At 49.6% G+C, this 23,231-nt stretch overlaps 1 protein-coding gene across 8 annotated transcripts in view; it reads left to right on the top strand.

Annotated features, from left to right (window-relative positions):
* Positions 1-13,162: 13,162 nt before the first annotated feature.
* LOC108155794 (homeobox protein prospero) overlaps positions 13,163-23,231 on the top strand; it is a 60,862-nt gene continuing 50,793 nt past the window's right edge. For 4 of the 8 annotated variants that reach the window (XM_033390182.1, XM_033390181.1, XM_033390180.1 and 1 more), the window contains exon 1: positions 13,163-14,775. The gene's annotated coding sequence lies outside the window, so the exon portion shown is untranslated. Of the gene's footprint in view, positions 14,776-18,153; positions 18,704-19,710; positions 20,426-21,824; positions 21,917-23,231 lie in introns of those variants that run through there. The other 4 variants (XM_033390183.1, XM_017286868.2, XM_017286866.2 and 1 more) reach the window with 4 other exon arrangements.

Here is a 23,231-nt window from a genome sequence, read left to right as displayed (position 1 = left end):
TTTGCGCTATTTATTTTGTCATTGTGTTTGTGTTTGACTTTTGACATTTCTTTTTTTTTCGATTAGTCTCCCCCCTCATTGTCTCTGTCGGGGGTGCGGAGGAGGAGGAAGAGTCGCATCGTCCTGCGGTCCTTCCACCTGCCGGATATGATGGGTTTTTTGTGTGTGTGTCTGTGTGTCTCTCGGTTTTTTTTCGGTTTGCTAGTCAATTTGTTGTTGTTTTACGCGATTAATTCTGGCAGAGGCGCAGGCACAGCCGCTGTGGAATGTGTGGCAGCCACACTTTGGTGCACATAATTGAGGTTACGTTCGGTTGCACAAATTGCCAACATTAATTGATTATGGGTGGGACGGCAGGGGCAGGGGATGGGGCAGGGGGCAGGGGCAGGGACTGGGGGTGGCATTGTCGAAAAAATGTAATAATCGGATTTTCATGGCTGCATTTTGTGTGGCACGCGAAGAGAGGGGGGGGGTATTTCGGTCAATCCTGACCCACGCAACACCAAAGCCAAAGCCAGCGACAACCAACCACCGAAAAAAAGTTTTATGTGTGGCATGTGCCGCACGCGCTCATCTTTTTTTTTTTTTTAACACCTCTCTGGGCTGTCTCTTAGAGATTTATGGGCCATCCGCAAACGCGAGCATTCCGTTAATTGTCTGCCCCACGACCCTCCCCCTGCCAGGCCATTTCGGGTTCATCTTCCGATCTATTGCTCCCGAAATTCGCTTCAAACACTTGCCACAACAGGGGGCAGGGCCATGGTGGGGGGCAGTGTCCCTTTTTTATGGCCAAGATGATGGTAAATTGGCCAATTAAACTTTTTTTTCATATTTGTTTCCAATTTTGTTGTCTCTTTTTTTAGTGGCTTCTTAAGTTGCCACAGAATGATGGAATCCTCATTGCCCCATGCCACAAGGATGTTTTCTTTTTTTTATAGTCGCTTCGTGACGCGCTGCTTTCAGATTTAATTGTAAATTTGTCGCTGATTTGACGTTTATTTGCCAGCAGAAGGACCAAGGAAGGACGAAGGATGGACCATGGCTGGCCATAAAAGCCCTGAAAATGCAGACAGATGTGGCGGCCCAAGGGGGTGGGGGGTGAATCAAAGCTCAAGAATACCTTGAAAATCCCTCCATACGACACGTTGCACGGCTCTGGGGCTGTGTGGCAGGACCAGAAACAACAATGAGACGCACAAAAGTTGATTTGCCTCAAGTGCAGCCGACGAGTCTCCTATTTCAAAACGAGTCGGAGGCACTGGCCGTGGGTGTGAGCGCGTTTTCAATCAAAATTGCTCAGACTCTTGACAGGAGAAAGAGGGGAAGTAGGGTGAGCAGGGGGGTGCAGCAGCACAGGCACTCGTTGTGGCAGTGGCAGCATTTTGGGGCAAAACTCACTCGCGGCTCACATGAGAGCACAAAACAAACAGTTGTCCGTGGCTGTGTGTCTATGTGTGTGTGGCACTTGCCTCTTTATCTTTTTGCCCATAAACGTCGCTCTGTGCCCCAGGATCGCCCCCCCCCACCCCCCCGCCCCCCGGCGCCTGCATCGCCTTGAGTGCTGAATGCATTTTTGGTCAGCGCCCGCGACTGGCATTTTTTCTCGCTGCACTTTAAGTGCAGTTTACCTCTTGGCCATTTGCCATAGGAGGGAGTGGGAGTCCAGACCAGACGGCACCCCCCTGCCCCCTGCCCCCTGCCTGCCACCTGCCTGCCCCCTCTGGAAGCGTGTGTGGCGTTAGAAATTGGGGAAAAAAAAGTTTCGCTGCTGTGCAAAGGACATGGGGTCCTCACACACACACACACACACACACACACACAGAGAGAGCCGCCTGACCAATGCACACTCGACTGCATTTGCAGGGGGGACAGCGGGGACAGGGGGGCAGGGGTCTGTGCATTGCATTTTTGTGCGTCCTTTGGTTCGTTGACGAGCAAGTGGCAGGTGCCGGAGGTGGAGGCGCTGCCAGAGCTGGTAGATGGAGTGCCGCTTAAGTGCCACTCCCCCCCCCCCCCCGCCCCTTCGGCCTGGGGGCCTGCGTTTCTTTTTCATTTAATTAAAATTATTTGCCTTTGGCCGCGAGGCCGCTCTTGCCCCTGGAGTCCACTTGGAATTTAGCCTGGCCGCTGATTTTGGACACCGACAGTCGCCATTCGTGCAAGTCTTTGCCGCGTTAAGTGCGTGTGCAAATCAAACCAGGGACCTTGTCCAAATACATCCAAGCCACCGGATGGGACTGCCCTTAACCTGCAGTAGTATGCTCTCACGGTTCGGGCAACGCGAAGGGGCACATGCCCATGCGGCAACACAACGGACCTTTTATAGGTCCAAGTGAGCTTGGGGGCGGGAGGCTCTTATCCCCCCCCTCCCGGCTGCCGCCTTAACCTAACCTAACCTAAGTGCGTGTGCAAGGGGGTGGCACAGAGGGGGGGTGGGATGCATTGTCAATTAGCCAGGATCATCCTCCGCCCCCCTCCTGCCGTCTGGCGCTGCTCCTGCCAAATGCAGCGATGCATTCAACCGGCACTAACCAAAGCCCGAACCACGCACAAAAGTGCGATATTTCAGTAGAGTTTCAGTGCAATTATTTTGCATCAAACAGCACAAAAAGAGACCCGAGAGCGCGTGCCACAAAAGGAGGCAAAAAAAAAAAAATGAAAAATCAGGCCCCAAAACAGAAACAGAAACTGAATCGGAAACAATTGCCGGGGAAATGTTTTTCATGTTGCCAATTACAGCGAATGGCAAAAAGCCTTTGACGGTGGCATGCCACACACACCAGCACGGCCAGCACGGCCAGCAGTGAAGCACCTGTGGAGTGGCGGGAGTGGCAAGGAGGCAGAGGCAATTACTATATTTTATCCACACATTAGAAAGGAATGACAGGACTCCTGTCCTCCTGGGGGCTGGGGGTGTGGGGCGTGGGGCGTGGCACGCCTATTAATAATTTCCAAGATGCGTAATTATTGATTTTCCATTAACACTTTTGCAGAATGCAGGGAAAACTCGAGGGAGAAAAAAAGAAGGCCGCATGTGTGTGTCCGCACTTTGAACTTAGGCCCAGGGCCAGGGCCAGGTCGCCAGGTCGCCTGTCGTTGTCTCACAGCTGGAAAAACTCTTTGAGGCAGCCTGAAATGTCCTGCCTGAATGCCTGTCGCCTTTGTGTCACAATTAGTCGCCGCCATGGCCGCCGCGGAGGCGTGTGTTTATTTATTAATAAATATTTTACACTCGAACGCGTGGGCTTAATTGCTGCAGGATGCGTGTGTGTCAGCAAGGGAGAGGAGCCACCGAACTGAGAGACAGGAGAGATCCAGCCAACCAGCCATAAGACACCGCCGCTCTGCCTACGCGTCCGCCTCCGCCTCTGCCTCATTTCGTAATTAAAAAAAAAACCTGGAGCCCCTGTGTGGGCTTTGTTATTAAACTTGGACGCAAATTAAAAGTCAAACTGTTTAAGACAATCCACAAACATACTTTAAGCACAAGATTGACAAGGGTAGCGGCCCAGCGAGAGCCTCATGCTGCGCTGGAGCCACTCACAACCCTTGCCCGATGTCCAGCCATCCAGCCAGCCAGCCATCCATCCAGCCATCCATCCAGCCATCCACACTCGCCACACGGCCGGCTGCACGCAACGTGGCGCTAATTTCTTTGATTACATGTGCAGACGAGAGCTTGAGTCCAAGAGAGAAGCCTCGCCTCGCCTGGCCTGGCTGGTATCCTTTGTGCTCGTGTCTTACGGGGGCAGAAAGAACAGAACTTCAAAACTTTGACTTGAACGCTGACCAGCCCTCGGGCCGTTTCCCTTAATTATTGAGCAGCAGCAGGATGTTGCCCCACACCCAGGGACCCCTTTTTTTCCAGCATTCATTCATCAACCACCGTTCAGCCATCGATGCCACTCGCAGTTTCTTGGGCAGTCGAAGGCGACTTTAAAATGTGGCAGGCCTGCAGGCCCCCCCCTCAAGCCACCTATGATCCTCTGGTGGGTTATCCCTGGCAAATCGCATCTTGCCTTCAAAGTGGCACAAAAGACGGCCAAAGCCGGAGCCAGAGCCACGGCCAGTGGCCTCATAAGCAGAGCACGGCCTTAATTCATATATTTATAGCCTTTTGGCATCAACAAAATGCACACATGCTCTGAATGAATGACCAGTGCAAGGTGGAGTGGGAGAGGGGGGTTCGGTGAGGGGGGCAGCTCTTTGGAAATGGGAATTCTTTGGTTTGATTTTCTTTTTGTTTGTGCCCCACAGCCAGCCAGCAGCCGCTAAAAAGTTAATTGCACGAAAAATAAGTTAATACTTGCCCCACCACCCCCTGGCCCCCCCTGCCCCTGCCCCATGCCGCGTCCTGTTGGCTTCAGCCATTGCTGTTTAATTTAATTAGTCGGCGTCCTTCTCTGTGCCTCATGCATGTGTGACCCTGCCTCCTGGCTCCTCTACCACTCCCTCCCACCCTCCTCCCCTCCCTCTGTGTGTTTGTCAATACGCTGGCAGCCCTGGGACGACGGAGGCGGCCTGCAAGTCAATTAGCAAGTATTTTAATTGCTTTAAATTTGCATAAATTCTGTCAACAAGAAGCGGCGCCTCCTGGACACCGACTTAATGGGCAGCAGCAGAAGATCCTGCGTATTAGTTTCCATTAGCAGGGGCCCTAATCCCTGTTCTGGGCATTTCAATTAACCCTGGGAGCGCACCTTAAAGGATCAAGACATGTCCTGACAACTGACCTCGTTTTGCGTTTCGTTTCGTTTCATTTCAAGCAGAAGACGCACAACTAATTATGCCACATGCCACACACACACACACACACACGACATTTGTATCTGTATCTGTATCTGTGGCTGTGGCTGTGACTGCTTGACCGTACACGCAAATTACTTGTGCCATAAATTGCTATAAAGAAAAGTCGAGCAGCAACCCGAAATAATACCCGAGGCTTACGGCCAGGGCTGCCCCACAAAGTGGGTCGCTCGCCTGTCCTTTGCGGCAGTTTATGGCCCACAAAGGGTGGACAGAGGGTAGAGGGGAGCGGGGATAGTTATAGAGCCACATCGACCTTCATAAAGATCTCAATCTTAACGATGACAATGCAAAAGTTTTGGCGCTTTTCAGGCTGCCCCCCACCTCAAGATTTCGCCTCAAAACTAGCCTCCTGCCTGCCCGCCTTTTGTCTTTGGTCGAGCCAACAAAAGTTGGCTTAAAACCCACCAAAAACCAAAGGCACACCTTTTTGCCTGAAAACCGGTTGCTTATCGAAGAGTCCTTTCAATGCCCGGCCTGGTGGAGGGGGGGTTGAAGCAGGAGATGCAGTCGCCCGGCCTGGCGATAAGCCTAATATGCGTTTTCCTGGGCTGCTCATTACCACCCCCCCAACCCCCTCCATGTGGCTCGAAAAAGGGATGCATGGTGGGATTTTCTTAATTTGCGCTACGTGACGGCAGGACCTTTTGTACACATTGTTTCTTGAAGATTAGCATCGATAGAGGGAGAGAGAGCGGCAGAGTGGCCTGAATTATGGCCTAAAGTTGCCAACGATTTCAGTCAATGAACTGGCGACCTGCAGGCCCCTCCCTGCGTGTCCTTGTGGGCGAGGATTCATGAATGAAACGAAAGTGAAAGCGTGTGGAAAAATAATAACAACCAAAAAAAAAACAGCAACAATTCCAGCGAAAAATGAATTATTTTCGCATATTGAGTAATCAATTAAAATTAACCGAAAAACGAAATAAAATGGAATGCGCGCGCTCTCTCTCTCTCTCTCTCTCTCTCTCTCTCTCTCTCGGATGTCACTACAGGAGAGGGAGGCAGGCAGCCAGTAGGGGGTGGGGTGGGGGGCAGGACATTGTTGTGGCGCCTGTGGGCGGGCAGACAGACACTGCCCGTGACCCCATTCCAATGGGGTGCGTGTGCTTCATTAACCGGCACACGCACACACAGAGAGAAAGAGAGGTGGAGGGGTAGAGGGAGACATGCCCCTGCCACTGCACTCCTTCGCTCCTGCCCGTGTCCGTGGGTCACCGTCCTGTGCCGGGCCGGCATTTTTATTTCATTTTTTTCACACCATTACAATGGCACACACACACACAGGGCTGCCCCATGCCCCAGCGCTCTCCCTCTCTCAAGGTCAAACCATAATCGTTGATAATGAAAATTATTTGTATTTCGTGTTTCGTTTCTTTTTTTCGGCTTTTTCCGCCACGCTGCGTCCTTGCATCGCATTTCGGTTCTTTTTTGTCACTCGTTTTTCTTTAATTTTCATTTAATGCAATTGTCACTCCCACCTCCCGCCCCAACCCGCCCCCGTTGAAGCCTTGGCGACCTTCTGCCACCTGCTGCCGGGCTGTCGGGCGCCCACTCATTGTGTAAATTATTGCCGAAAAATACGAAAAAAAACACACACGAGCCCCAAAAAGTATGCAACATAATTAAAAATCAATGGCATACAAACAGATATAAAGGCCATCGTCCAGGCCGCACCAGGCCAGGCGGGGGCGGGAGGAGTGGGCGTGATTTCCACATTAACAGCTCCCAGCCTTCCCCCCCACTGCCAGGCCTCTCATTGCCGGCTGCAATTTATTTTTGATTGTTTTTTAATTTATTTTTTATTCGGCCCGAAAAAGTGGGCAAAAAAAATTATGGAAAAAGAGAGCGAGAGAGAGAGAGCGCTCGAATGGCGAGCACACAGCAGAAATCAACGAAAAAGGCAACAAAAAAATGGGTAAAAACCGAAAAAAAAAACACAGAGAGAGAGAGGGAGAGAGCGGGAGAGAGAGGACAACAAAAAGGAGGCCAAACAACGCCGCGCCGTGCCGTGCCGGTCAGCAGGACGAGCCCACACGATGTCCTGGCGCCTGGCTGCTGGCCCCTGGCTCTGTGCATATTTTTGGCGGTGTGGCGGCCAATGAACAGTAAAACTGTTGCTGTTGCAACGTCAGCCGAAAAGCGGCAAAAAAATAAACGAGAGGAGCAAAGTGTCGAAAATATAAAAAGACCAATGAAAAGGAGAGGGAGAGGGGGAGCGAGCCAGCAAAAGAGCAGAGATCCAGTGTCAGCAGAAGAGGGAGGAGGTTGCACATAGATAGATAAATCATGCCACCGCGGTGCACCACGGAGCTTCAGCCAGTAGCTGTCCACAGATCTTCAGCGGCTCCTTGCTGGCAAACAGAAGGAGTCCTCCAATCGGCTTAAACACCTCCGCCACGGAGGCCAGAGACTGCCACAGCCACAACCATGTGTTGCATGTGCTGCCCCCCGAAAAAAAGACACGCGCTTCTGCCTCTGTCTGTCCATCCCTCCACTGCCTCTCCTTTTTTATTTACACACACAGCACTGGCCACAATTTTCGTGTTGCCTCTTTTTTACCGGCTTGTAAAAATCACGTGAAATTTTTAAAATTGCAAAATAATGCCGGTCAAACTCATTATACATATAAATGGCCTTATATATACGTGTATATCTGTCTGACCCGATGCATTCACGCTCGCTCGACAGCTGTGAATGGGGAGTGGGCGAGTGGGTGGGCGAGTGGCATGCAACAGCTGGACGACCACGATTAACAGGGGCTGCCTTCATGGAGGGAATATTCTTTCAGGGAAGGTGTTTTTTTGGCGTCCAAAAGGATCCAAGATCGTCACTAGGAAGCGGCTTAAGTCCTTCATTCGTCACCAGACGGATCGCTGTGCCCCTGTGCCCCTTTGTGGAAGAACTGGCGGAAGCCTTAAGGTAATGGACCACAGAGTACACGGTGTCGTCTTTTCAAGGCCTGCAAGGTCCTTGCAAGGGCCCGTACTGGAGGCATAACATCGATTGCGGCTCTACCCATCGCCCACTGCCTTCAAGAGAGTCCTGTTGCCAGAGCTGCAGGTCCTACCGTCACCTCGAAGAAGCTTAAGGAATCCCGTCTGTCGAATCCCAAGGGACCTCTGTGCTCTCCAGAGAACGAGGGATGACTCCAGATGATCTTAAGAGGGAAATGCTCTTTCTCCAGGTGGGATTTCAACGTTCTCTGGGAGCCTTCCTGGAGGCTTTCTGGTGGCACTCTGGAGCCCTAGACGGGGATGTCTGGGATGATCAAATGTGTTATCAAGTCGTTGGCCCGCAACCCACCTTCCGCCCAGTCTTCCACCCAGTCTCCAAGAGAGACCTCCGCCCAGTCTTCTACCTAGCCTTTTGCCCTGCCTTCCCCACCCAGTTCCCCCGCTCTGCCCTCCCCCGCCCTGCCTGGGCTGCATTGCCCTATGAAATCAGTAAAATTACGACCAAGAATCATCCACCTGACGGCGCTGGCGGGGGGGTTGGCCCTTTGTTTGTTTTTACCAGCAAATGGAAGGAAGTTTTTAATTTGCTCGCCCCGCCACTCGGCTATTACTAGTATCCTTTGCCGAACAGGACTCCAAACTGCAGTTTTGGCCTGCATAATATGCACTTTGGTGGCTCCAAGGGGTGGGGGTGGGGTGCGGGGGTGTTGTTAGACGCCAGGCGGCCACGCTGATTGTCTATGCCTCAGACGCATGCCAGAGCCCCTGCAGCCCCTGCCCCTCCCCCCTCTAGAACGCAATTACCCGAAACAAAACTCTGGGGGGGGGGGGGGGAGGGGGGAGATGAGGCATGTGTGCAATTTTCATGCAACTTTGTTTCGGTCTGCATTTTGGACAAAAGTTTTGTGCAAATTGCATTTTGCGGAAAGAAATTTTGCAGAAATTGCCTTTAAGATTAAAGTTTCGAGGGGGATGGGTGAGGGGGGTGGCAAAGGGGGTGGGAGGAGTGGCGCCAGGTGGGCGAGTCCCTCACTCTCTCTCTCTCTCTCTCTCGTTCATGTGTGACCCCAAAAGAGCGGGGCATTAAGTAAGTCAAACGAGGACTCGCCGCCGCCACAAGGTGTGTCCTTGATGACTTAAGGGTTTACGCCCGAGTGTGTGTGTGTCCTGGCGACACTTGTAGCCAAATTGACACTAAAACCTTGGCTCCAGCAACTCCCAAAGGCTTCGAAGACGACAACTTGGGCCGCACCTTGGCAGGACATAAATAGAGGTCCTCTGTGTGTGTGTGTGTGTGTGTATGCAAAGTAAATATATGTACGCCCGTCGCCAGGATTTCATTATCCTTATCACATGACAAGCGGGAATTTTTCCACGCAGGACACACAAAAGAGCAAAGATGTCCTTTAAGTCCTGTTCAACTTTAATTACACTTGGGCCGCACACAGGGTTTGTCCTGGCTATCGGCAAGGACAATGCAGGGCTGTCTCTTGAGATGTGCCCAACCCCCCCCCTATCCCCCCTCCCCACTCCTTGGGCGGCACTCCTCTGTGCTGTGTGTGTCCTTTGCTTATCCTTGACGGCGCATTTTCACTATTTTGCATGTTTATCCTTGTCGCCCCATTGTCCTGTCGTGGCTGTGGTCTGCCGCCACTAGTTTAGAGCTCCCTCTCCCCCCCCCCCCCCCCACCCCTCTCTCTCCCTGTCGCCAGCCAAGATGACGTCGTTGTGGCTGGCGAGTCCTTGTAGGTAATTACTGTTGCAGGACGCCTCTTAATTGAAATGAGGAGTGTGTGTGTGGAAGGCGCTAATGTCTTCATTGAAGAAAAGACGCGCATGCCCTTGCCCCTAAGTGCTGCCCCTCGGCCAATGCCAATTATTTGTCCATCAGCGGAAACGAAGTTCGCAGGCAAATAATGGGTGGGGGAGGGGGAGGGGTGCGGGGCTGTGGCAACAATGACAGCGTACAACAAATTGATATATATGGACAAGTCCGCGGATTGACAAAGCAGCAGCAGCAGCAGCAGCACATCCCGACCATGTTGCATGTCTCTGTCACCCCTCCACCGCTCCACCCCCCCCTGGACACAGCCAACAACAAAATGTTGTAACATTTGATGCTGCTGGTGGCGGAGGGGGGTTGGGGGGGGGGGGGTCTCTGTTGCAGTTGCATTCAATTTTTCGCCATTGCAGCAGCAGCGATGGCTGACAGACGCCAGACCCGCCCCCACAGTCTCCCGCCTCCCACATCCACTCCCACGCCCTTTCGCTTGGCCAGTAGGCGGGGCATTTTTGTATTTTTTGCCTTGTTTTTCAAACGCAAGCGCGCATTTTTAAAAGCAACAACAAAACCAGCAAAAACAGGCGGGAAGTGGAGGCTAGAGGGAGATAGATAGAGACAGAGCGAGAGGGAGCTACAAAGAGAGTGAATCAATGGCATCCCCCCCCCCTTCCCCCCCTGCAACCAAATGCGGGCTTAGTATTTTGTTTGTGTGTCCATCCCCACATCCTGCCGCCCCCCACTCCATGGATGATGCACTTTTGCTGCATATAGAATGGTCTGAGAGGGGCCTGTGGGCTGTAGGGGGGGAAATATTACATATCGAAAGTTCAAAGTTCGGTTGTAGGGCATTCATGTCGTCCTTTGAGCGTGCGGCAGGCACTCGGATCCGCTTTCGTTGCGATGCGATTCGCTTGATTAATTAAAAGCAAAATATGTTTATCGTGCCACCAGCCGGGGCACCAGTCTTTGGGGGATTGCGGAAGTGCGGAAAGCGGCGGCAGCAGCGGCAAAAAAATGAGTCGCATGAATTATGCAGATCCTACGGAAGGCCGAGAGAGGGCTGGTCACTCGATTCCCTTTCAAGTGCGACCCTGCCACATGTCGCAGCCAAAGTCCTGGGCCAACTGTACCGCTTGACACTTGGCGAGGGCTCCCGCCTCCCGCCTAGGGGGGGGGGGGGGGCTGAACAAACAAAAGCAACTCAGAGACCATGCCCCTGCCCCAGCCCCAGCCATCGCTGATTGCATTTGCTGCTACACTTTTTTGTGCTTTGCTTTGTTTGTGCCGCCGACGTTGCAACTGCATTGGTGCACCATTTGCTGCAATGGCCACCTCCCCCGCCCCCCCCCCCCCCTCAAACTGCAGCTGTCGCCTGTCCCCCCCCCCACTCAGCACTCCCCTATGCCCCTATGCCCCTGTGTGAATGCGGCTTGTTTAGTTTTTCGCGCAATTTTCCGCGCTGGCTTTTGTCATTTTTCGGGGGGGTTTTTCCTCCTGCCTGCCTGCCTGCCAGGCGATATTTTCGTTATATAAAGCCCGGGACACGGCAAATGCAACTGCAACTGCAACTGCAGCAGCGGCGGCAACAGCAGCAGCAGCGCTTTGGGGAATATGCAAATCAGCAGCAGCTGCCACGACAAAGGCAGCAGCTCTCTCAACGACATAGGATGCGACATAGGAGGCAGGCAGAAGGGGCAGGGGCAGGGACTGGAGTAGGACCATAATTAATGCTTTTCGGGACCGCTTGCCCATTAATTTGCTATCGAATTGCCTACCAAACAGGATACGTCAGGATAATGCGTTTTTAATGAAGATCGGATGTGGCAGGCAGCAGGCAGGCAGCAGTGCCGCTGATTAGCGCCCATCAGATCAATATTTTTTGGATGATTTGCACAGCCAGTGGTCCCCCCTGGGCCCACCCCTGTGCCCCCCTGACCTTTGGCATTTGTGCATAATACAACTTATGAATCGAAGCCAGAAGCCCGCTTGGTATCTGGCAATCTCTCCAACCATCCTTCCAGCAAAGTCAATAGCCAATGCCATCGATAAGGCCATAAACATTCATGTATCGCAGGGGGGGAGGGGGTGGCGGAGGCCTAAGCCCCGCGGGCGGTACTACGCGGCGTATGAGTAACGAGCGAGTGAGATGCTGCGTGGGATTAAATGTGCGGCCCGCGGATGCGATTCCTGTGCCTAGTTTTGACCCCAACCGCCTCCCCCCCCAACCCCCTTTTGATGGCGGTATATATGCATGACCATGTATCTTACAGATACAGATACATATGCATTTGCATATATATATATATACATAGATACACACACACACACAGACACGCTGCAGTGGCCACCAATTTTTCTCCGCTTTTTTGATGCGCTTTCCCCCACCCACCCCGCTCCGACGTGGGGGGGGGGGGCGCTCTATATTTTTTCCCCGTGCATTTCTTCCTTTGCTTTCGATATTTTTCCAATACTGCACCAATACCAAGGCAATAAAAGCATTGAAATAAAACGAGTGTTGCATACGCGCGTTGCAGGGGCAACATAGAAAACTTTTACGTTTCGCTTAGAGTTTTTTTTCCTGCTTTTTTCCTGCTTTTTTTTTTGCATTTTGTGGGCAAATGAAAACGAAAAAATTGCATTTTCCAATGTGGCTCTGTGTGTGTGTGTGAGAAAGTACGAAATCAAAACAAAACATGGCCACATGGCGCTGTCTGTGGGTTGGGGCACACACCAGAGGGGGTGGGGGGGTGGACTGGGGGTTTCTGTGGTGTGGCAATCGAAATGAGCGCGCCATCGCCATCGCCATCGCCAGCAACAATGCGCAGCCAGGAGCCAAGAGCAACAGCTCCCACAGCACCCCTCCCTCTGCCCACCCTCCTCCCTCTTCCTCCTTTGGGGGGCTGTGGGGTAGGGTTTTAGGTACACTTTTAGGCCCGATAGCATCCCCCCTTTTCGCCACATGCAGCCTGTCCAGTCCTGTCCACAGTGTGGGAGGGGGGGTACTTTTTGGCGTTGTTTGATTTTTAGGCGCAGCAAAATGCGTTTTGCTCTTGATTGGACGCCCAAAGAGGTGTGGGGGGGCTGACTGGGGGGGTTGCCATATCCCCTATGTGGCATGTGCATTATGTGTACATGTGTGCCTGTGCCTGTACATGTGTGTGTGTGTGTGTGTGCATGCTGCTGCTGTCGCTGTCGTCGCGCTTTGTTTTGATTTTTCGCGACTGAGCGCGCGCTTTGCTGTCTGTTTCGTTGTTTCTCTCTCTATGTGTGTGTGTGTGTGTGTGTGTTTTTGGATTTGTCCAGCATTGCATGTGTTTGTGCTGCTGCCGCCGCAGTCGCAGCAATTTTTTGCACCAAAGCCAAAACCAAAGCAAACCAAAAAAGGCAAAAAGGACATTGGACGATGGACATTTCTGTTGGCGCTGCTGCCGCGGAATTCCCATTTTTTCCCGCGCCCGGTCAGCGGGCGAAGGATCAGCAGGAGCACGGGCAGGGACTTCATAATCAAAGCGCTGCAGCGACGGCACCATCGACAGCGACAGCGACGGTGGCGACGGCGACGGCGGCGACTCTGGGGCCCCGTCATCGTTAACAATTTTTGCAGAACAGAACATTGCAACAGAAAACTGCTAAACGCGAAACAAGCTGCGGCGTTTTTTCTGCTCCTCGGGTACTTGTCTCCTTGTGCGTCCAGTGTCCAGGGTCCAGGGTCCAGGGTCCAGGGTCCTGCAGCAGGCAGTGCTAGGCAGGCAGGCAGGCAGTCGGCAGTCGGCAGGCAGGTTCGCAGATACGCAGATACGCAGTCTTTGCATCTGCATAAATCACTGTGGAAAAAAACCCCAAGCCGTTGAAGCAGTCTCCCCTCCCCCCCCCCCCCCCCGCAACCACCAAAAAAACGCAGAGACAGAGACAGAGAAAGCAAAGTGAATGTGAAAGTGAAAGTGTGTGCAAAATGACTTGAAGTGCAACCAGAGACAGAGAGAGAGAGAGACTCAGAGAGAGAGAGAGAGAGAGAGGCAGGGTAAGAACATTAGAGACACCTACCTGCCTCCCATCCTCCTCCACCCCCCTACCCCCGTCCTTCGTGCCACCAAAATGCTGCCAAGGCCTTCTCCTGCCCCACCATACGCCCTGAGGGTGCCCGGTGCGGAGCCCCGAATGGTATCGATGCCGTCTTGAATGCGACACCAAAGACAAGAAAAACAGACAATGTAAACGCCGGCAGCAGAATGTAACGCAGTTTTTCCTCATTTCCCAACAACAACAACAACAAAAACCAGCCAGCCAACAACAAATACAAAAAAAATAGACAGAGTTACATTTTTTGCCACCAATCGATTGTCGATCGTCGCTCAATCGATAACCGAAATAATAATCATCATCACTCGATAAGACACAAAAGCAGCCACACACGACGCAACATTTCCGTTTGTAAGCAACAACAACAACAACAACTAAAACAACAACAAACAAGAGTTCCAGATCCAAAAAAATATATATAGATTATATACTATATATATAGAAGCAGGCATTCATCAGCAGTCCGTCAGTCCAGAAGAAATTAATTAAAGAAAAGAAAAGGAAAGGAGGGGAAAGGAGAGGAAGAAAGCAACTCCCAGTTTCGCATCGATTCCGATTTGAAGCAAAATTAAAGCGTCTGAATTTGATTTCTCGATCGTCTCGTTATCGTCTCGTCACCATTCCGTCGCATACAACGTCTCGGCCCCAAGGTTCCGACCAACATCGTCTCGACTCAGTTTTCTACTCAGTTTCTACAAATTCAGACGTAGATCTTCAGTTAATTATCATTATATATCGATTATATATACATATATATTGTGCATTTCGGCCCCCCGTTTTGGAAGATCGAAAGGATACAAAGAACGAAGGAAGAACAAAAATAAAACACACACACTACGAAATTACCTGAAAATTTTTAAAAATCAACCAAAAAGTCTATGAGAGCAACAACAACAACAAAATTAAACGCTAAATTTTACAAGTGCAAAATTTTCTTATAATTATTTACCAAAAAAAAAAAACAAAATCAAAACAAAAAAATTCAAAGAAAATTAGAAAAAATTAAGGGGAAAGCAGAAAAGGGAGAAGGAACTGAAGTGAAGAAAAAATTAAGAAGGAACTTAAAAATATGCTAAACGGAATATCAAAAGAAAAAAAAAACAAATAATGTTGTGATGTGATATTTTTTCGATGTACTTTTATTTGAGGGTAAGTACAAGGAAGCTGAAGGCTGTAGAATACCATCTTTATATAATAATAATAATACCATCTTTAAGGCTTCAATCAGTTCGGGGAAAAGAGAGTGTAAGGATATATATATTAATCTCTATTATACTCTACATTACTAACATATATTATATTTCCCTTTTACATACAAATGTTTTGGGTCCTCGTCGTCTTCCGATATTTTACTCAAATCTGCGCGAGCAAGCGATAGAAGCGATTTTTAAGGGGTCTATGTATATAATATTGATGAAAGAGCTACACAGTCTATAAGAGAACCTCCTTAAAAGATGATGACTGATTCCTAAAGATTCCAGTGAGCGAGGCGAGTGAGCCGGGGGGTTTCAAGTTTACAGGAGACTTGCCCCATATATATGTACAAATGTCTACCAGAGATCTTCCCTTAAAAGATGATGAATGATCTTATTGCCAGCGAGTGTGCCAGGGGTTGATGCTCTTGCAAAGAGAGTGAGCAGGAGGTACAGATTCTTTAAGAGACCCTCCTTAAAAGATGATGAATGATCTAAATACCAGCGAGTGAGCAAAGCGCGTGAGCAGGAAGCCTGCCTTCTAGTATATATATAATTTAGTGGAAAAAAGTACACAGTCTACAAGAAAACCTCGTTCTAAAGATGATGACTGATGCCTGATGATTCCAAAAAGCATAGCGAGGGAGCCAGGGGCCCTATTAGCCCTCAACGGCGCCACAAATAGTCCATAATGGGCCTTAGTTGTATTTATCTATTAGTTAGATGAAATAAATACAAAGTCTACAAGAAAACCCAGGGCCAGGGGTTGGCGCAGTAGGCTGGCCTTCTAGTATATATATAATCTACACAATCCACAAAAGATACTCCCAAAAACCTGATGACTGATCGTAATTCTACGATAATTGCTGTCTTCTTGATCTTCTCCGTGAATTCCTTGGAATTTCCTCTCTCAAATAAGACCCAAGAGATCCCCTAAAAACTATAAATCAAGATCTAGAACGTAGTTCTATCCTTAGACGCTTTCCAGATCACATATGGAAGCCCCAACGAAGGGCGAGAACTTCGTTTCGTGTCGGTCATCGTCGTTGTCGTTGTTCGCTGCTGTGGGGCGGCGGCGTTCAGCTGCAGTAGCAGCATGCAACAGAGCCGCAGCCACGGCATCGGAATGGGAATCGGCATCGGGAATGGTGTTGCTGCCTGCTGCCTGCTGTGTTGGCCCTGGTTTAGTTGTAGTTGTAGACTTTTTGCTTTTCTACACAGACACACACTCGTACCAGTTACTCCCACACACACAGGCACAAGTGCAATGTGGGGGGGTGGGGGGGCCGTGCACATAATGTAAACAAGGACATGCGCAATGCAGCGGCAACAACCAGGAGCAGCAGCGTTTCCCCTAACAGGAGAAATGCAATGCAAGGCAATGCAATTGCCAACTAGAAGATAGCAGAGGCTGAGGCAGAGGCAGTGTGGCAGAGGCAGGGAGCATGTACTAGTAAATAGCAGCAGAAGGCAGCAGCGTCTGCGTCAGCGTCAGCGGCGACGTGAGCATCGCTGTCGACGCCACGACTTGCCACAGTTTAGATGGGAAAAAAGGAAAGCGCCAAAGCCCCCATCGCCCCAACGAGAACTTCATGTGCAGCAACAGAAAGAGAGAAGCAGCTGCTGCGCATTTGAGCCAGAGAGAAAGAGAGAGAGAGAGAGAGAGAGAGAGAGGGCTAGAGCGAGTGCAACCCGAAAGGATGCAACGCTGCAAGGCAATGCACTTGAAGTACGACGGTTGTTTCTCTTCTTTTTGGTTGTGTTGTCTCTTTTCGGCTTATTTTTAGAAGTTGCACCCAACACCGCCCCTGCCCCATGCCCCATGCCCCTCTTGGATGCTGCATTCGCATCTTATTTACTCGTAACTTTTACATGGCTGCAAATGCTGGAGGAGCAGGAGCAGGAGCCAGGCTGCAGCCAGCAGCTGTTCATGGAGGCCCAGCACGTGCAGCAAGCAAATGGCCTCCCCCTCCCTCCTCATTCCCTGCTTGATTTGTGCGTTGCAAGAACGATGATGATGATGATGATGAGGAGGAGGATGCTGTGGAGTAGCCACTGGGTGGCCGGTGGGGTGGCTGGAGGTCGGCTGCAGCTGCATTTTCTTTGTCGTCGCTCTGCCTGGTTGGTCGGCTCAAAAAGGGGGGGCGAGAGTGGTGTGTGGGGGGCCACTGTGGGCGCTGGGCCGGAAGTGTGGTCGCGTAGACATTGCGTAGAGTCAGAGCCCAAGTTTTTTCTATTTCTTGGTGGGCAGCCGGCCACCCACCCCCTGGCCGGCCCCTTGGCTGCGCTTCATTCGCACATCGAGTGGAGTACATAGACGACGCGTCGAGATACATGCCCTCCCCCCACCCCCCTTGACCGTTTTTGCGCGCGCGAACTTTTGGGAAAGGAAAAAAACTTAAACAGAGCTGCTTTTACATACAAAGAGGGTGGCAAAAGGGGGCAGAAGGGGACTTAGAGCCAGTGTGGGGGGTGTGTGGGGCCGTGGAGCGCTGCATTTTGCGCGTCTGTAGCTTTTTTTGGCGGTTGGCAGAGGCAGAGGCTGGCTTGAAACCATGTACTGGAGTGTCCCCTGTCCATGTCCGTGGCGTGTGGCGCGAATGATGAAACGCCGAACGAGAAACGTAACGTAACGCAACGCAACGCAACGCATCTATCGGCATCGGCATCGGGAAACGGCCGTGCACCGTATGTGGCATACGGCTTTTGGACGTCTTTTGAGTAGAACATTGCTTTTTTATATTCTCGGCTCGACGCACCGCACAGCACAGGACAGCACAGGACATCTCGCCTTTCGAGCCCAAAAAAGGAAAGCGTCACGCGGCGGCTCAGTAGCCTGAGACCCGAGTAACGGTACAGCAGCGGTGCAGCAACGGTAACGGCAGCGTCAGACAGAGTTTGTGGCAAGTTCGGTTCGGTTCAATTTCGGAGTTGCTTATTTTCTAAAAAACGCCAACGCCTCCCCGCATTTTAATATATATATATATATATCTATTCTATATATATAGTATATATTATATATATATATATATATATAAATGGGTGCAAAGTGCGCGCGCGTTCGCCGCCTACGCCTCCGACGCCTCCGCCTCCGCCACGCGCCCTCCGTGGGCGGCTGAGCCTCTACGCGTTCGAGTGTCAAATACGATTTATATACAATAAAATAAATGAAATAAAATATTATATATACAAATATATATATCTGTATATCTAATATATGCCCCCCAACCCCCCCCCCCCTATATAGGGGTGTGTGCGTGTGCGTGCGTGTGTGCTGCAATAACAACTCCTTCGATTGAAAGCTAACAAAATTCTAATCACAGAATCATTTGATGGATTTTTTTGACAACTCAAATTGAGTTTTAATCGCCCGCCCCCCAAAGACCAAAGAAATTATAAAACCAAATTAATCCACGCCTGCCAACGACTCCAGCGACTCCTGCGATCCCCACCGGCCAGAGTCCCCCTCCAACGTCTGCGTCGTCGTCCGCTGATCCACCGCCCTGCTCCCCATCCCCCTTCAAGATGTCGATCCCCAAAGGATAAAACCCATTAATTTGTTGGCAGGAAAAGCCGGTGCTTGATCGGGGCTCTCTCATGTTTGCATTCCCATTGAGGCTGTCGCAATCCGATAGATACTTTGACGCACTGCAACTGGCCGGGGAACCGCCCCAGCCGGATCGCCCGGATCGCTCCACGTTCACGTACACGGCGACGGCGACGCAGACAAAGATGCCCACATCCTCAACCGCAACCGCAACCGCAATCGCAATCGCAACGAACTGCCGCCTCAATCAACGCCAACTGCCAGCCGTAGATGTAGCTGTGGACACGAGAGAGAACCTGAACACAGCTATGGATAAATAACATCAGTAAATTGTCCTGTACGTGATCCCCCCGCCCTTCACTTATCATTTTGGGGATCATTTCCTAGGAAAAACTACTTGTTAGCATCTCTTAAGAGCCCGCCACGTGCTTGCTTTGGAAAACTTTGCCCGAAATTGGTCCATTTTCCTTGCCCATTCGCTGGACCTCTAATTTTCAGCGTTTTTGCTGAGCATTTCCCCAACCAAAGCCCCCGAAAAAAACATTCGCCGTGAAACATTTGGCAAATGCCGACGGCATATCCTTTGAGTGTCTGTGTGTGGGAGGACTGCCATTCGCTTAGAGGAAACTTGTCTTGGAGCCAAGGCGCTTCTTTGAGAGGTGCTGAAAATCTCTGGGAATCCTTCAATCCATCATCAGGGGTGGCGCCTCACATACACCATTTTCAGGGGGCAGCGCTGCCCACGCTTGCCCCTCCATGTATTTGGAGAGTATTTGAAATGCGCACTAGCTCTAGCTCAAAGAGAGACGGACAGAGAGAGACGGCCAGAGAGAGAGACAGAGAGAGAGCGAATGCTCCCCTCCACACAGACGTGTCTGTGTGTGTGTGTGTGCATATCCTGTTTTTGCATTCATTCCCTTTTTCGTGTGGGTGGCGTCGCTGCCGCGGATTTTATTTGCAAAGGGGGGGGGGGGGGGGCCTCCCCATGGGATGTGGGGGCCGCCTGCTGTGTGTTTGCGCTGCCTCTGCCTCTGCCGCTGCCTGCGTTCGCGTATTTTTTCGCGGCTGCGGCGGCGGCGGGCAAACATTTTTTTTTTTGCCTGCTGCTGCTCGCGTTGTTTCCCCGGCTGATGCTGGTGTGGGACTGATGTCCTGCCTGCCTGCCTGCCTGCCTGCCAATACATGTATGCTTCCCCCACACACACACACTGGATGCCGGCGCTGGGGCAGAGAGTCGCGCGACAACGACTACGACACCGTCAGCGGTCGTCCTCTCGGCCTATTCGCGGCGAAATAATTTTTCGCATTTTTAGTACAAAGCTTCACATCAACGTCGTCGTACAAACAAATTTTTATTTTCGGATTTTTCAATTACGTTTTCATTTATTTTTAAGTATTAAGTTTGCGTGCACTCAAAAAAACTCAACAACAACAACAACAAACAAAATCAGCAACTAAAACTAACAGAAACAAAACAAAAAAAATTCCCCCTCCGCCACCGCAAAAAAGAAGGCCATTTCGTAGATCACAAGATCCTCCGAAAACGAAAACCAAAGTCCTGGCAACGAAATATCGAAAAACGAAAAACGATCGGAAGGAAACAAAGAAAAAAGAAAACATTTACCGGCTAAAAGCGAACGATTTCTCAAGTGTCTCTCCAGGAAGAACTTTCTCTCTCGAAGAACTTTCTCTCAGTTATGCGTTTCTCAGTTATTGTTTGAGTCCAGTTTGCCTTTGCCTTTGCCTACTTTCTCCACAATCATCAGCTCATTTTTTAAGTTTGGAACGACTACAAAAAAACGAAACAAAAAACAAAAAAACAAAAACCGAACAAGAACAAGAAGAGAAACAAAAATTATGAAAATTACAAAAATCAAAAGTACAAAGCAAAAAGATTGTTGGCAACATTTTTTATAAGTATAATATTATATACGTACGTATTATTATTATTTGTATATATTTTTTATACGAAATCGACAAAGCCAAAACTCCACGTGCGGGTGTTTGCGGCTCAGACTCCTCCGAATATCCTACGAATATCCTACGAATCCTCCGACGGGTAAGCAAAATGTGCATGTGTCTGTGCCAGAGACAGAGAGAGGGAGAGAGAGAGCGTCCTTTCAGACGTTCTGGTTTCCATTTCCATTTCCGTTTCCGCCCACGAAGAATGGCAGGGAATGCCTTCGGCCTTCGGCTGGATGTTTTTCGGCTGCTTCGGGTCTCGGTTTCTCTGCTTTCTAATTGCGTCGTAGTCGTCTCTCTGCTGGCGTCTCTATCTGCGTCTGTGTGTGTGTGTGTGTGTGTGCATTACATTATCATAAGCAACAACACCTACGCCTGGAAGCAGAGGCAGCAGCAGCAGCAGCAGCACGTCGGCGCCAGCCTGCTTCGTGCTGCTTCGGCTAGTGCCTGGGTGTGTGTGTGTGTGTGTGTGTGGCAGCCTCCGCCTCGAAGCTGGAAGGCTGTCGCCTGCTGCCGCTTGCTGCCTGCCTGCTTCTTCTCTTCTAGTTCTTCTTAAGCTTCGCGCGCGTACGGTCGCCTCGTCTCGCCTTGCCTTGCCCCCCACACATCCACACACACGCCAGACTCGTGCCGTGCCCCAGCCGCCCCTCAGTGGCTGCTCGGGACTCGGACTCGGACTTCGGCTGGCTCCTTCCTTGGTGGGTTTCTTCGTATGGGTGTGTGTGTGTGCGTGTCTGTGTATCTGTGAGCAGGCGCACACTTACTTGCACTTACTGCGACTCCTTCTGGTCCTTGATTCTGCTTCTGCTTCTGCTCCTGCTGCGTGTAGGAAATTATCTGCTGCCTCTGCCGGCGTCGTCTAATACATATATAAATAATATTATATATTATTATATGGGATATACATATATTTAAAAGAGCGCTCGCTCTCCTCCGGCACGGCGAGTATATACGAAAAAGGAGCTGCTGCTGCAGCTAGGTAGTAGATGGGTTTGGGGCATGGCTTTGCCTTGCAAGAAAGTGTTGCACACACTTACGGGGCATACGTTGACTGCAGCAGAAGCAGCAGCAGCATCGGCAGGCAGCAGGCAGCAAGCAGCACTCTGGCAGGACATCTTTACTTTCGAATCCTTGAATACGAAATTCAGTACGTTTCTAGTCACGCGCGCTGGCAGAAGTTTTTGCTTGCGTTTCTGCCTGTCTTTCTCCGACGACAAGACGCCGACGACGACGACGACGACGACGACGACGAATGCCGTCTCTCGACTTGTGTAAAAATTACTAAATAAAACCCATACAATTCTGATTAAATTTCAATTAAAAAAAACAAACAACAAAACAACAAAAAAAAAACAAATAAAAATAAAAATAAAAAATAATCGAATAAAGCCTGAAGCTAAGTGAAGAATCAATTTTAAAATTAAATAAAAATAAAAAATAAATTAAATAAAAATAATACATAAATATATAATCAATTATCAATCGCTGTCGCTATCGCTATCTGTATCGATCGTAAGGCTGCCTCCTGCCACACAGATCCTCCTCAATTAGTGCCTCGATTGCCGGTTTGCTGCTCTCTCGTCTTGTGGTACGTGGGGGGGGGGGGGTAGACACTCTCTGTTAGGCGCTCGATTAGCCAACCAAAGTGGCAACCGCACACACACACACACACACACACAAAACACAAAACAAGACGCCACTTGCTGTGGCAAACAGAACATTGCGCATACGACAAGTTGGCCAGCAATTATCCTGCCTGCGCATTGGCCTCCACGGCGTCTTGGGGGGCTTTGACGGGGTAAAAAACTTGCCAGGAAATTATCTACTATTAAGCGCCCCGAGGAGACGCCTCCGCCTCAGATTCGCCGCAGCGCTCTGACGCCCGCTCTGACTTTGTCAGCAACTTGTACACAGAGAGACAGGGATACTTATATAGTTGAATACACACACACAGTGAGGCATGCCTCTAATTTTATATAAATACTTTCACACACACTGTGCCACACTGCCACAGAGCTTCGGCTCTTCGTTTCTTGTGAGACATTTGATCGTCTTGGCCAGCAGCAGATGCGGCAGCAGCGACCGAAGTAGCGGCAGACTGTCAGCAGCAGCCAGCCAGTCAGAAGGTCCTTCGTCCTTAGTCAGTTGGTCACTCAGCCAGGGAACAACACACAGCCAACAAAACACGGCAGGCAGTCAGTTCTGGCCGTGTTCCACTGTGTTTTTGCCTTTGAGTCAGCGATGGTATGTCCCAGGATTTTGGGGAAGGACTTGCAGGGCTCTCTAGGTGTCTACAAAAAAATATTTAACGAAAAACAAAGTGACAAAGTGATCCCCAAACAACAACAAAAAACAAAGCGAAGGAAACTGTGAAATTAAATTAAAAAGAAATTAACAAAATATGAGAATTCTGTGTTAAAAAACAGTGGAGCAATAAACAAACGAAAAAAAAAACAATTAATCTAATATGAATAATTATTACAATATGTTTATTTATTTGTAAAAATATTTATTGAGTTATTTTCATTAACATAAAAAGAAAAAAAAAATATACACTATTTATTAATTTAATATATAATTTCCATAAAAATGAGTAGTCTCCGTTTTTATGCTTATTTTATTTAAGTTTTTCTATTGATACAATTTTTTTAAATTATTTATTCAAGTTGTAATATTTATACTTTTATTTACTATTTTTAAATCTATTTAAATTATTATTTATTCAAGCTTTGTTATTTATAAAATCAATTTTAATTATTTGTTTAAGTTTCCCTATTTATTAACTAAAATTATTTATTTAATTTGTTTTGTGTATAATATTAATTAAAAACTATTAATTTAAGTGTTACTGTTTATAAAATGAATTTAAATTATTTTATTTAAGTTTTTCTATTTATCATATC

The sequence above is a fragment of the Drosophila miranda genome, chromosome 2, assembly GCF_003369915.1.
Source record: "Drosophila miranda strain MSH22 chromosome 2, D.miranda_PacBio2.1, whole genome shotgun sequence".
Taxonomy (NCBI): Eukaryota; Metazoa; Arthropoda; class Insecta; order Diptera; family Drosophilidae; genus Drosophila; species Drosophila miranda.
This window is presented reverse-complemented; position numbering and strand designations above follow the sequence as displayed.